The sequence below is a fragment of the Gnatocerus cornutus genome, unplaced genomic scaffold, assembly GCF_029298725.1.
Source record: "Gnatocerus cornutus isolate USDA-ARS CGAHR unplaced genomic scaffold, icGnaCorn1.1 ctg00000074.1, whole genome shotgun sequence".
Classification (NCBI taxonomy): Eukaryota; Metazoa; Arthropoda; class Insecta; order Coleoptera; family Tenebrionidae; genus Gnatocerus; species Gnatocerus cornutus.
The window spans coordinates 628,013-642,285 of NW_028275418.1; positions in this window are offsets into that span (position 1 = coordinate 628,013).

Consider the following 14,273-nt stretch of genomic DNA (forward strand, 5'->3'; position numbering starts at 1 on the left):
CGACGTTTTCTCGCTGATTTTCGTTGTTTTCTATCTTGAATTCGCAAAGAAGAGCACGAAATCTACAAAATCATGACTTTTTACCCAGATTCAACGGCTGAATTGCAAGAAAACAGCAGAATTCTGCACGAAATCATCAAAATTCTTACAGAAAACCGCATATTTCGATGCAAAACGACGATTTTCCGGCGTTTTTCGTTGTTTTCTGGCTTGAATTCGCAAAGAAGAGCACGAAATCTACAAAATCATGATTTTACCAAGATTCAACGGCTGAATTGCAAGAAAACAGCAGAATTCTGCACGAAATCATCAAAATTCTTACAGAAAACCGCATATTTCGATGCAAAACGACGATTTCTCGCCGATTTTCGTTGATTTCTGGCTTGAATTTGCAAAGAAGGGCCCGAAATCTACAAAATCATCACTTTTTACCAAGATTCAACGGCTGAATTGCAAGAAAACAGCAGAATTCTGCACGAAATCATCAAAATTCTTAGAGAAAACCGAATATTTCGATGCAAAACGACGATTTCTCGCCGATTTTCGTTGTTTTCTATCTTGAATTCGCCAAGAAGAGCACGAAATGTACAAAATCATGACTTTTTACCAAGATTCAACGGCTGAATTGCAAGAAAACAGCAGAATTATGCACGAAATCATCAAAATTCTTACAGAAAACCGCATATTTCGATGCATAACGACGATTTCTCGCCGATTTTCGTTGTTTTCTAGCAAGAATTTGCAAAGAAGAGCACGAAATCTACAAAATCATGACTTTTTACCAAGATTCAACGGCTGAATTGCAAGAAAACAGCAGAATTCTGCACGAAATCATCAAAATTCTTAGAGAAAACCGCATATTTCGATGCAAAACGACGATTTCTCGCTGATTTTCGTTGTTTTCTATCTTAAATTCGCAAAGAAGAGCACAAAATCTACAAAATCATGACTTTTTACCAAGATTCAACGGCTGAATTGCAAGAAAACAGCAGAATTCTGCACGAAATCGTCAAAATTCTTAGAGAAAACCGCATATTTCGATGCAAAACGTCGATTTCTCGCCGATTTTCGTTGATTTCTGGCTTGAATTTGCAAAGAAGGGCACGAAATCTACAAAATCATCACTTTTTACCAAGATTCAACGGCTGAATTGCAAGAAAACAGCAGAATTCTGCACGAAATCATCAAAATTCTTAGAGAAAACCGAATATTTCGATGCAAAACGACGATTTCTCGCCGATTTTCGTTGTTTTCTATCTTGAATTTGCCAAGAAGAGCACGAAATGTACAAAATCATGACTTTTTACCAAGATTCAACGGCTGAATTGCAGGAAAACAGCAGAATTCTGCACGAAATCATCAAAATTCTTACAGAAAACCGCATATTTCGATGCATAACGACGATTTCTCGCCGATTTTCGTTGTTTTCTAGCAAGAATTTGCAAAGAAGAGCACGAAATCTACAAAATCATGACTTTTTACCAAGATTCAACGGCTAAATTGCAAGAAAACAGCAGAATTCTGCACGAAATCATCAAAATTCTTAGAGAAAACCGCATATTTAGATGCAAAACGACGATTTCTCGCTGATTTTCGTTGTTTTCTATCTTAAATTCGCAAAGAAGAGCACAAAATCTACAAAATCATGACTTTTTACCAAGATTCAACGGCTGAATTGCAAGAAAACAGCAGAATTCTGCACGAAATCGTCAAAATTCTTAGAGAAAACCGCATATTTCGATGCAAAACGACGATTTCTCGCCGATTTTTGTTGTTTTCTGGCTTGAATTCGCAAAGAAGAGCACGAAATCTACAAAATCATTACTTTTTACCAAGATTCAACGGCTGAATTGCAAGAAAACAGCAGAATTCTGCACGAAATCATCAAAATTCTTAGAGAAAACCGCATATTTCGATGCAAAACGACGATTTCTCGCCGATTTTCGTTGTTTTCTATCTTGAATTCGCAAAGAAGAGCACGAAATCTACAAAATCATGACTTTTTACCAAGATTCAACGGCTGAATTGCAAGAAAACAGCAGAATTCTGCACGAAATCATCAAAATTCTTAGAGAAAACCGCATATTTCGATGCAAATCGACGATTTCTCGCCGATTTTCGTTGTTGTCTGGCTTGAATTCGCAAAGAAGAGCACGAAATCTACAAAATCATCACTTTTTACCAAGATTCAACGGTTGAATTGCATCAAAACAGCAGAATTCTGCACGAAATCATCAAAATTCTTACAGAAAACCGCATATTTCGATGCAAAACGACGATTTCTCGCCGATTTCGTTGTTTTCTGGCTTGAATTCGCAAAGAAGAGCACGAAATCTACAAAATCATGAATTTTTACCAAGATTCAACAGCTGAATTGCAAGAAAACAGCAGAATTCTGCACGAAATCATCAAAATTCTTAGAGAAAACTGCATATTTCGATGCAAAACAACGATTTCTCGCCGATTTTCGTTGTTTTCTATCTTGAATTCGCCAAGAAGAGCACGAAATCTACAAAATCATGACTTTTTACATAGATTCAACGGCTGAATTGCAAGAAAACAGCAGAATTCTGCACGAAATCATCAAAATTTTTACAGAAAACCGCATATTTCGATGCAAAACGACGATTTCTCGCCGATTTTCTTTGTTTTCTATCTTGAATTCGCCAAGAAGAGCACGAAATCTACAAAATCATGACTTTTTACCAAGATTCAACGGCTGAATTGCAAGAAAACAGCAGAATTCTGCACAAAATCATCAAAATTCTTAGAGAAAACTGCATATTTCGATGCAAAACAACGATTTCTCGCCGATTTTCGTTGTTTTCTATCTTGAATTCGCCAAGAAGAGCACGAAATCTACAAAATCATGACTTTTTACATAGATTCAACGGCTGAATTGCAAGAAAACAGCAGAATTCTGCACGAAATCATCAATATTCTTACAGAAAACCGCATATTTCGATGCAAAACGACGATTTCTCGCCGATTTTCGTTGTTTTCTATCTTGAATTCGCAAAGAAGAGCACGAAATCTACAAAATCATGACTTTTTACCAAGATTCAACGGCTGAATTGCAAGAAAACAGCAGAATTCTGCACGAAATCATCAAAATTCTTAGAGAAAACCGCATATTTCGATGCAAAACGACGATTTCTCGCTGATTTTCGTTGTTTTCTATCTTAAATTCGCAAAGAAGAGCACAAAATCTACAAAATCATGACTTTTTACCAAGATTCAACGGCTGAATTGCAAGAAAACAGCAGAATTCTGCACGAAATCGTCAAAATTCTTAGAGAAAACCGCATATTTCGATGCAAAACGACGATTTCTCGCCGATTTTCGTTGTTTTCTGGCTTGAATTCGCAAAGAAGAGCACGAAATCTACAAAATCATTACTTTTTACCAAGATTCAACGGCTGAATTGCAAGAAAACAGCAGAATTCTGCACGAAATCATCAAAATTCTTAGAGAAAACCGCATATTTCGATGCAAAACGACGATTTCTCGCGGATTTTCGTTGTTTTCTATCTTGAATTCGCAAAGAAGAGCACGGAATCTACAAAATCATCACTTTTTACCAAGATTCTACGGCTGAATTGCAAGAAAACAGCAGAATTCTGCACGAAATCATCAAAATTCTTACAGAAAACCGCATATTTCGATGCAAAACGACGATTTCTCGCCGATTTTCGTTGTTTTCTGGCTTGAATTCGCAAAGAAGAGCACGAAATCTACAAAATCATGACTTTTTACCAAGATTCAACGGCTGAATTGCAAGAAAACAGCAGAATTCTGCACGAAATCATCAAAATTCTTAGAGAAAACTGCATATTTCGATGCAAAACAACGATTTCTCGCCGATTTTCGTTGTTTTCTATCTTGAATTCGCCAAGAAGAGCACGAAATCTACAAAATCATGACTTTTTACATAGATTCAACGGCTGAATTGCAAGAAAACAGCAGAATTCTGCACGAAATCATCAAAATTTTTACAGAAAACCGCATATTTCGATGCAAAACGACGATTTCTCGCCGATTTTCTTTGTTTTCTATCTTGAATTCGCCAAGAAGAGCACGAAATCTACAAAATCATGACTTTTTACCAAGATTCAACGGCTGAATTGCAAGAAAACAGCAGAATTCTGCACGAAATCATCAAAATTCTTAGAGAAAACTGCATATTTCGATGCAAAACAACGATTTCTCGCCGATTTTCGTTGTTTTCTATCTTGAATTCGCCAAGAAGAGCACGAAATCTACAAAATCATGACTTTTTACATAGATTCAACGGCTGAATTGCAAGAAAACAGCAGAATTCTGCACGAAATCATCAAAATTTTTACAGAAAACCGCATATTTCGATGCAAAACGACGATTTCTCGCCGATTTTCTTTGTTTTCTATCTTGAATTCGCCAAGAAGAGCACGAAATCTACAAAATCATGACTTTTTACCAAGATTCAACGGCTGAATTGCAAGAAAACAGCAGAATTCTGCACAAAATCATCAAAATTCTTAGAGAAAACTGCATATTTCGATGCAAAACGACTATTTCTCGCCGATTTTCGTTGTTTTCTGGCTTGAATTCGCAAAGAAGAGCACGAAATCTACAAAATCATGACTTTTTACTAAGATTCAACGGCTAAATTGCAAGAAAACAGCAGAATTCTGCACGAAATCATCAAAATTCTTAGAGAAAACCGCATATTTCGATGCAAAACGACGATTTCTCGCGGATTTTCGTTGTTTTCTATCTTGAATTCGCAAAGAAGAGCACGAAATCTACAAAATCATGACTTTTTACCAAGATTCAACGGCTGAATTGCAAGAAAACAGCAGAATTCTGCACGAAATCATCAAAATTCTTAGAGAAAACCGCATATTTCGATGCAAAACGACGATTTCTCGCCGATTTTCGTTGTTTTCTATCTTGAATTCGCAAAGAAGAGCACGAAATCTACAAAATCATGACTTTTTACCAAGATTCAACGGCTGAATTGCAAGAAAACAGCAGAATTCTGCACGAAATCATCAAAATTCTTAGAGAAAACCGCATATTTCGATGCAAATCGACGATTTCTCGCCGATTTTCGTTGTTGTCTGGCTTGAATTCGCAAAGAAGAGCACGAAATCTACAAAATCATCACTTTTTACCAAGATTCAACGGTTGAATTGCATCAAAACAGCAGAATTCTGCACGAAATCATCAAAATTCTTACAGAAAACCGCATATTTCGATGCAAAACGACGATTTCTCGCCGATTTCGTTGTTTTCTGGCTTGAATTCGCAAAGAAGAGCACGAAATCTACAAAATCATGAATTTTTACCAAGATTCAACAGCTGAATTGCAAGAAAACAGCAGAATTCTGCACGAAATCATCAAAATTCTTACAGAAAACCGCATATTTCGATGCAAAACGACTATTTCTCGCCGATTTTCGTTGTTTTCTGGCTTGAATTCGCAAAGAAGAGCACGAAATCTACAAAATCATGACTTTTTACTAAGATTCAACGGCTAAATTGCAAGAAAACAGCAGAATTCTGCACGAAATCATCAAAATTTTTAGAGAAAACTGCATATTTCGATGCAAAACAACGATTTCTCGCCGATTTTCGTTGTTTTCTATCTTGAATTCGCCAAGAAGAGCACGAAATCTACAAAATCATGACTTTTTACCAAGATTCAACGGCTGAATTGCAAGAAAACAGCAGAATTCTGCACGAAATCATCAAAATTCTTAGAGAAAACTGCATATTTTGATGCAAAACAACGATTTCTCGCCGATTTTCGTTGTTTTCTGGCTTGAATTCGCAAAGAAGAGCACAAAATCTACAAAATCATGACTTTTTACCAAGAATCAACGGGGCTGAATTGCAAGAAAACAGCAGAATTCTGCACCAAATCATCAAAATTCTTACAGAAAACCGCATATTTCGATACAAAACGACGATTTCTCGCCGATCTTCGCTGTTTTCTGGCATGAATTTGCAAAGAAGAGCACGAAATCTACAAAATCATGACTTTTTACCAAGATTCAACGGCTGAATTGCAAGAAAACAGCAGAATTCTGCACGAAATCATCAAAATTCTTACAGAAAACCGCATATTTCGATGCAAAACGTCGATTTCTCGCCGATTTTCGTTGTTTTCTGGCATGAATTTGCAAAGAGGAGCACGAAATCTACAAAATCATGATTTTTACCAAGATTCAACGGCTGAATTGCAAGAAAACAGCAGAATTCTGCACGAAATCATCAAAATTCTTACAGAAAACCGCATATTTCGATGCAAAACGACGATTTCTCGCCGATTTTCGTTGATTTCTGGCTTGAATTTGCAAAGAAGAGCACGAAATCTACAAAATCATGACTTTTTACCAAGATTCAACGGCTGAATTGCAAGAAAACAGCAGAATTCTGCACGAAATCATCAAATTTCTTAGAGAAAACCGCATATTTCGATGCAAAACGACGTTTTCTCGCTGATTTTCGTTGTTTTCTATCTTGAATTCGCAAAGAAGAGCACGAAATCTACAAAATCATGACTTTTTACCAAGATTCAACGGCTGAATTGCAAGAAAACAGCAGAATTCTGCACGAAATCATCAAAATTCTTACAGAAAACCGCATATTTCGATGCAAAACGACGATTTCTCGGCGATTTTCGTTGTTTTCTGGCTTGAATTCGCAAAGAAGAGCACGAAATCTACAAAATCATGATTTTACCAAGATTCAACAGCTGAATTGCAAGAAAACAGCAGAATTCTGCACGAAATCATCAAAATTCTTACAGAAAACCGCATATTTCGATGCAAAACGACGATTTCTTGCCGATTTTCGTTGATTTCTGGCTTGAATTTGCAAAGAAGAGCACGAAATCTACAAAATCATCACTTTTTACCAAGATTCAACGGCTGAATTGCAAAAAACCAGCAGAATTCTGCACGAAATCATCAAAATTCTTACAGAAAACCGCATATTTCGATGCAAAACGACGATTTCTCGCCGATTTTCGTTGTTTTCTGGCTTGAATTCGCAAAGAAGAGCACGAAATCTACAAAATCATGACTTTTTACCAAGATTCAACGGCTGAATTGCAAGAAAACAGCAGAATTCTGCACGAAATCATCAAAATTCTTAGAGAAAACTGCATATTTCGATGCAAAACAACGATTTCTCGCCGATTTTCGTTGTTTTCTATCTTGAATTCGCCAAGAAGAGCACGAAATCTACAAAATCATGACTTTTTACATAGATTCAACGGCTGAATTGCAAGAAAACAGCAGAATTCTGCACGAAATCATCAAAATTTTTACAGAAAACCGCATATTTCGATGCAAAACGACGATTTCTCGCCGATTTTCTTTGTTTTCTATCTTGAATTCGCCAAGAAGAACACGAAATCTACAAAATCATGACTTTTTACCAAGATTCAACAGCTGAATTGCAAGAAAACAGCAGAATTCTGCACAAAATCATCAAAATTCTTAGAGAAAACTGCATATTTCGATGCAAAACAACGATTTCTCGCCGATTTTCGTTGTTTTCTATCTTGAATTCGCCAAGAAGAGCACGAAATCTACAAAATCATGACTTTTTACATAGATTCAACTGCTGAATTGCAAGAAAACAGCAGAATTCTGCACGAAATCATCAAAATTCTTACAGAAAACCGCATATTTCGATGCAAAACGACGATTTCTCGCCGATTTTCGTTGTTTTCTATCTTGAATTCGCAAAGAAGAGCACGAAATCTACAAAATCATGACTTTTTACAAAGATTCAACGGCTGAATTGCAAGAAAACAGCAGAATTCTGCACGAAATCATCAAAATTCTTAGAGAAAACCGCATATTTCGATGCAAAACGACGATTTCTCGCCGATTTTCGTTGTTTTCTATCTTGAATTCGCAAAGAAGAGCACGAAATCTACAAAATCATGACTTTTTACCAAGATTCAACGGCTGAATTGCAAGAAAACAGCAGAATTCTGCACGAAATCATCAAAATTCTTAGAGAAAACCGCATATTTCGATGCAAATCGACGATTTCTCGCCGATTTTCGTTGTTGTCTGGCTTGAATTCGCAAAGAAGAGCACGAAATCTACAAAATCATCACTTTTTACCAAGATTCAACGGTTGAATTGCAAGAAAACAGCAGAATTCTGCACGAAATCATCAAAATTCTTACAGAAAACCGCATATTTCGATGCAAAACGACGATTTCTCGCCGATTTTCGTTGTTTTCTATCTTGAATTCGCAAAGAAGAGCACGAAATCTACAAAATCATGACTTTTTACAAAGATTCAACGGCTGAATTGCAAGAAAACAGCAGAATTCTGCACGAAATCATCAAAATTCTTAGAGAAAACCGCATATTTCGATGCAAAACGACGATTTCTCGCCGATTTTCGTTGTTTTCTATCTTGAATTCGCAAAGAAGAGCACGAAATCTACAAAATCATGACTTTTTACCAAGATTCAACGGCTGAATTGCAAGAAAACAGCAGAATTCTGCACGAAATCATCAAAATTCTTAGAGAAAACCGCATATTTCGATGCAAAACGACGATTTCTCGCCGATTTCGTTGTTTTCTGGCTTGAATTCGCAAAGAAGAGCACGAAATCTACAAAATCATGAATTTTTACCAAGATTCAACGGCTGAATTGCAAGAAAACAGCAGAATTCTGCACGAAATCATCAAAATTCTTACAGAAAACCGCATATTTCGATGCAAAACGACGATTTCTCGCCGATTTTCGTTGTTTTCTGGCTTGAATTCGCAAAGAAGAGCACCAAAACGACGATTTCTCGCCGATTTTCGTTGTTTTCTGGCTTGAATTCGCAAAGAAGAGCACGAAATCTACAAAGTCATGACTTTTTACCAAGATTCAACGGCTGAATTGCAAGAAAACAGCAGAATTTTGCACGAAATCATCAAAATTCTTAGAGAAAACCGCATATTACGATGCGAAACAACGATTTCTCGCCGATTTTCGTTGTTTTCTGGCTTGAATTCGCAAAGAAGAGCACGAAATCTACTAAATAATCACTTTTTACCAAGATTCAACAGCTGAATTGCAAGAAAACAGCAGAATTCTGCACGAAATCGTCAAAATTCTTAGAGATAACCGCATATTTCGATGCAAAACGACGATTTCTCGCCGATTTTCGTTGTTTTCTGTCTTGAATTCGCAAAAAAGAGTACGAAATCTACAAAATCATGACTTTTTACCAAGATTCAACGGTTGAATTGCAAGAAAACAGCAGAATTCTGCACGAAATCATCAAAATTCTTACAGAAAACCGCATATTTCGATGCAAGACGACGATTTCTCGCCGATCTTCGTTGTTTTCTGGCTTGAATTCGCAAAGAAGAGCACGAAATCTACAAAATCATGACTTTTTACCAAGATTCAACGGCTGAATTGCAAGAAAACAGCAGAATTTTGCACGAAATCATCAAAATTCTTACAGAAAACCGCATATTTCGATGCAAAACGACGATTTCTCGCCGATTTTCGTTGTTTTCTTTCAGCCGTTGAATCTTGGTAAAAAGTCATGATTTTGTAGATTTCGTGCTCTTCTTTGCGAATTCAAGATAGAAAACAACGAAAATCAGCGAGAAATCGTCGTTTTGCATCGAAATATGCGGTTTTCTCTAAGAATTTTGATGATTTCGTGCAGAATTCTACTGTTTTCTTGCAATTCAGCCGTTGAATCTTGATAAAAAGTTATGATTTTGTAGATTTCGTGCTCTTCTTTGCAAATTCATGCCAGAAAACAACGAAAATCGGCGAGAAATCGTCGTTTTGCATCGAAATATGCGGTTTTCTGTAAGAATTTTGATGATTTCGTGCAGAATTCTGCTGTTTTCGTGCAATTCAGCCGTTGAATCTTGGTAAAAAGTCATGATTTTGTAGATTTCGTGCTCTTCATTGCGAATTCAAGCCAGAAAACAACGAAAATCAGCGAGAAATCGTCGTTTTGCATCGAAATATGCGGTTTTCTGTAAGAATTTTGATGATTTCGTGCAGAATTCTGCTGTTTTCTTGCAATTCGTTGAATCTAGGTAAAAAGTCATGATTTTGTAGATTTCGTGCTCTGTTTGTCAAATTCAAGATAGAAAACAACGAAAATCGGCGAGAAATCGTTGTTTTGCATCGAAATATGCGGTTTTCTGTAAGAATTTTGATGATTTCGTGCAGAATTCTGCTGTTTTCTTGCAATTCAGCCGTTGAATCTAGGTAAAAAGTCATGATTTTGTAGATTTCGTGCTCTTCTTGGCGAATTCAAGATAGAAAACAACGAAAATCGGCGAGAAATCGTTGTTTTGCATCGAAATATGCGGTTTTCTGTAAGAATTTTGATGATTTCGTGCAGAATTCTGCATTTTCTTGCAATTCAGCCGTTGCATCTTGGTAAAAAGTCATGATTTTATAGATTTCGTGCTCTTCTTTGCGAATTCAAGCCAGAAAACAACGAAAATCGGCGAGAAATCGTCGTTATGCATCGAAAAATGCGGTTTTCTGTAAGAATTTTGATGATTTCGTGCAGATTTCTGCTGTTTTCTTGCAATTCAGCCGTTGAATCTTGGTAAAAAGTCATGATTTTGTAGATTTCGTGCTCTTCTTTGCGAATTCAAGCCAGAAAACAACCAGAATCGGCGAGAAATCGTTGTTTTGCATCGAAATATGCGGTTTTCTGCAAGAATTTTGATGATTTCGTGCAGAATTCTGCTGTTTTCTTGCAATTCAGCCGTTGAATTTTGGTAAAAAGTCATGATTTTGTAGATTTCGTGCTTTTCTTTGCGAATTCAAGCCAGAAAACAACGAAAATCGGCGAGAAATAATCGTTTTGCATCGTAATATGCGGTTTTCTGTAAGAATTTTGATGATTTCGTGCAGATTTCTGCTGTTTTCTTGCAATTCAGCCGTTGAATCTTGGTAAAAAGTGATGATTTTGTAGATTTCGTGCTCTTTTTTGCGAATTCAAGAAAGAAAACAACGAAAATCGGCGAGAAATCGTCGATTTGCATCGAAATATGCGGTTTTCTCTAAGAATTTTGACGATTTCGTGCAGAATTCTGCTGTTTTCTTGCTATTCAGCCGTTGAATCTTGGTAAAAAGTCATGATTTTGTAGATTTCGTGCTCTTCTTTGCGAATTCAAGATAGAAAACAACGAAAATACGCGAGAAATCGTCGTTTTGCATCGAAATATGCGGTTTTCTCTAAGAATTTTGATGATTTCGTGCAGAATTCTGCTGTTTTCTTGCAATTTAGCCGTTGAATCTTGGTAAAAAGTCATGATTTTGTAGATTTCGTGCTCTTCTTTGCGAATTCAAGCCAGAAAACAACAAAAAACGGCGAGAAATCGTCGTTTTGCATCGAAATATGCGGTTTTCTGTAAGAATTTTGATGATTTCGTGCAGAATTCTGCTGTTTTCTTGCAATTCAGCCGTAGAATCTTGGTAAAAAGTGATGATTTTGTAGATTTCGTGCTCTTCTTTGCGAACTCAAGCCAGAAAACAACGAAAATCGGCGAGAAATCGTTGTTTTGCATCGAAATATGCGGTTTTCTGTAAGAATTTTGATGATTTCGTGCAGAATTCTGCTGTTTTCTTGCAATTCAGCCGTTGAATCTTGGTAAAAAGTCATGGTTTTGTGGATTTCGTGCTCTTCTTTGCGAATTCAAGATAGAAAACAACGAAAATCAGCGAGAAATCGTCGTTTTGCATCGAAATATGCGGTTTTCTCTAAGAATTTTGATGATTTCGTGCAGAATTCTGCTGTTTTCTTGCAATTCAGCCGTTGAATCTTGGTAAAAGGTGATGATTTTGTAGATTTCGTGCTCTTCTTTGCGAATTCAAGCCAGAAAACAACGAAAATCGGCGAGAAATCGTCGTTTTGCATCGAAATATGCGGTTTTCTCTAAGAATTTTGATGATTTCGTGCAGAATTCTGCTGTTTTCTTGCAATTCAGCCGTTGAATCTTGGTAGAAAGTCATGATTTTGTAGATTTCGTGCTCTTCTTTGCGAATTCAAGCCAGAAAACAACGAAAATCGGCGAGAAATCGTCGTTTTGCATCGAAATATGCGGTTTTCTGTAAGAATTTTGATGATTTCGTGCAGAATTCTGCTGTATTCTTGCAATTCAGCCGTTGAATCTTGGTAAAAAGTCATGATTTTGTAGATTCCGTGCTCTTCTGTGCGAATTCAAGATAGAAAACAACGAAAATCAGCGAGAAATCGTCGTTTTGCATCGAAATATGCGGTTTTCTCTAAGAATTTTGATGATTTCGTGCAGGATTCTGCTGTATTCTTGCAATTCAGCCGTTGAATCTTGGTAAAAAGTCATGATTTTGTAGATTCCGTGCTCTTCTTTGCGAATTCAAGATAGAAAACAACGAAAATCAGCGAGAAATCGTCGTTTTGCATCGAAATATGCGGTTTTCTCTAAGAATTTTGATGATTTCGTGCAGGATTCTGCTGTTTTCTTGCAATTCAGCCGTTGAATCTTGGTATAAAGTCATGATTTTGTAGATTTCGTGCTCTTCTTTGCAAATTCATGCCAGAAAACAACGAAAATCGGCGAGAAATCGTCGTTTTGCATCGAAATATGCGGTTTTCTGTAAGAATTTTGATGATTTCGTGCAGAATTCTGCTGTTTTCTTGCAATTCAGCCGTTGAATCTTGGTAAAAAGTCATGATTTTGTAGATTTCGTGCTCTTCTTTGCGAATTCAAGCCAGAAAACAACGAAAATCGGCGAGAAATCGTCGTTTTGCATCGAAATATGCGGTTTTCTGTAAGAATTTTGATGATTTCGTGCAGAATTCTGCTGTTTTCTTGCAATTCAGCCGTTGAATCTTGGTAAAAAGTCATGATTTTGTAGATTTCGTGCTCTTCTTTGCGAATTCAAGATAGAAAACAACGAAAATCAGCGAGAAATCGTCGTTTTGCATCGAAATATGCGGTTTTCTCTAAGAATTTTGATGATTTCGTGCAGAATTCTGCTGTTTTCTTGCAATTCAGCCGTTGAATCTTGGTAAAAAGTGATGATTTTGTAGATTTCGTGCTCTTCTTTGCGAATTCAAACCAGAAAACAACGAAAATCGGCGAGAAATCGTCGTTTTGCATCGAAATATGCGGTTTTCTCAAAGAATTTTGATGATTTCGTGCAGAATTCTGCTGTTTTCTTGCAATTCAGACGTTGAATCTTGGTAAAAAGTCATGATTTTGTAGATTTCGTGCTCTTCTTTGCAAATTCATGCCAGAAAACAACGAAAATCGGCGAGAAATCGTCGTTTTGCATCGAAATATGCGGTTTTCTGTAAGAATTTTGATGATTTCGTGCAGAATTCTGCTGTTTTCTTGCAATTCAGCCGTTGAATCTTGGTAAAAAGTCATGATTTTGTAGATTCCGTGCTCTTCTTTGCGAATTCAAGATAGAAAACAACGAAAATCAGCGAGAAATCGTCGTTTTGCATCGAAATATGCGGTTTTCTCTAAGAATTTTGATGATTTCGTGCAGAATTCTGCTGTTTTCTTGCAATTCAGCCGTTGAATCTTGGTAAAAAGTCATGGTTTTGTAGATTTCGTGCTCTTCTTTGCGAATTCAAGATAGAAAACAACGAAAATCAGCGAGAAATCGTCGTTTTGCATCGAAATATGCGGTTTTCTCTAAGAATTTTGATGATTTCGTGCAGAATTCTGCTGTTTTCTTGCAATTCAGCCGTTGAATCTTGGTAAAAAGTGATGATTTTGTAGATTTCGTGCCCTTCTTTGCGAATTCAAGCCAGAAAACAACGAAAATCGGCGAGAAATCGTCGTTTTGCATCGAAATATGCGGTTTTCTCTAAGAATTTTGATGATTTTGTGCAGAATTCTGCTGTTTTCTTGCAATTCAGCCGTTGAATCTTGGTAAAAAGTGATGATTTTGTAGATTTCGTGCTCTTCTTTGCGAATTCAAACCAGAAAACAACGAAAATCGGCGAGAAATCGTCGTTTTGCATCGAAATATGCGGTTTTCTCTAAGAATTTTGATGATTTCGTGCAGAATTCTGCTGTTTTCTTGCAATTCAGCTGTTGAATCTTGGTAAAAAGTCATGATTTTGTAGATTTCGTGCTCTTCTTTGCGAATTCAAGCCAGAAAACAACGAAAATCGGCGAGAAATCGTCGTTTTGCATCGAAAGATGCGGTTTTCTGTAAGAATTTTGATGATTTCGTGCAGAATTCTGCTGTATTCTTGCAATTCAGCCGTTGAATC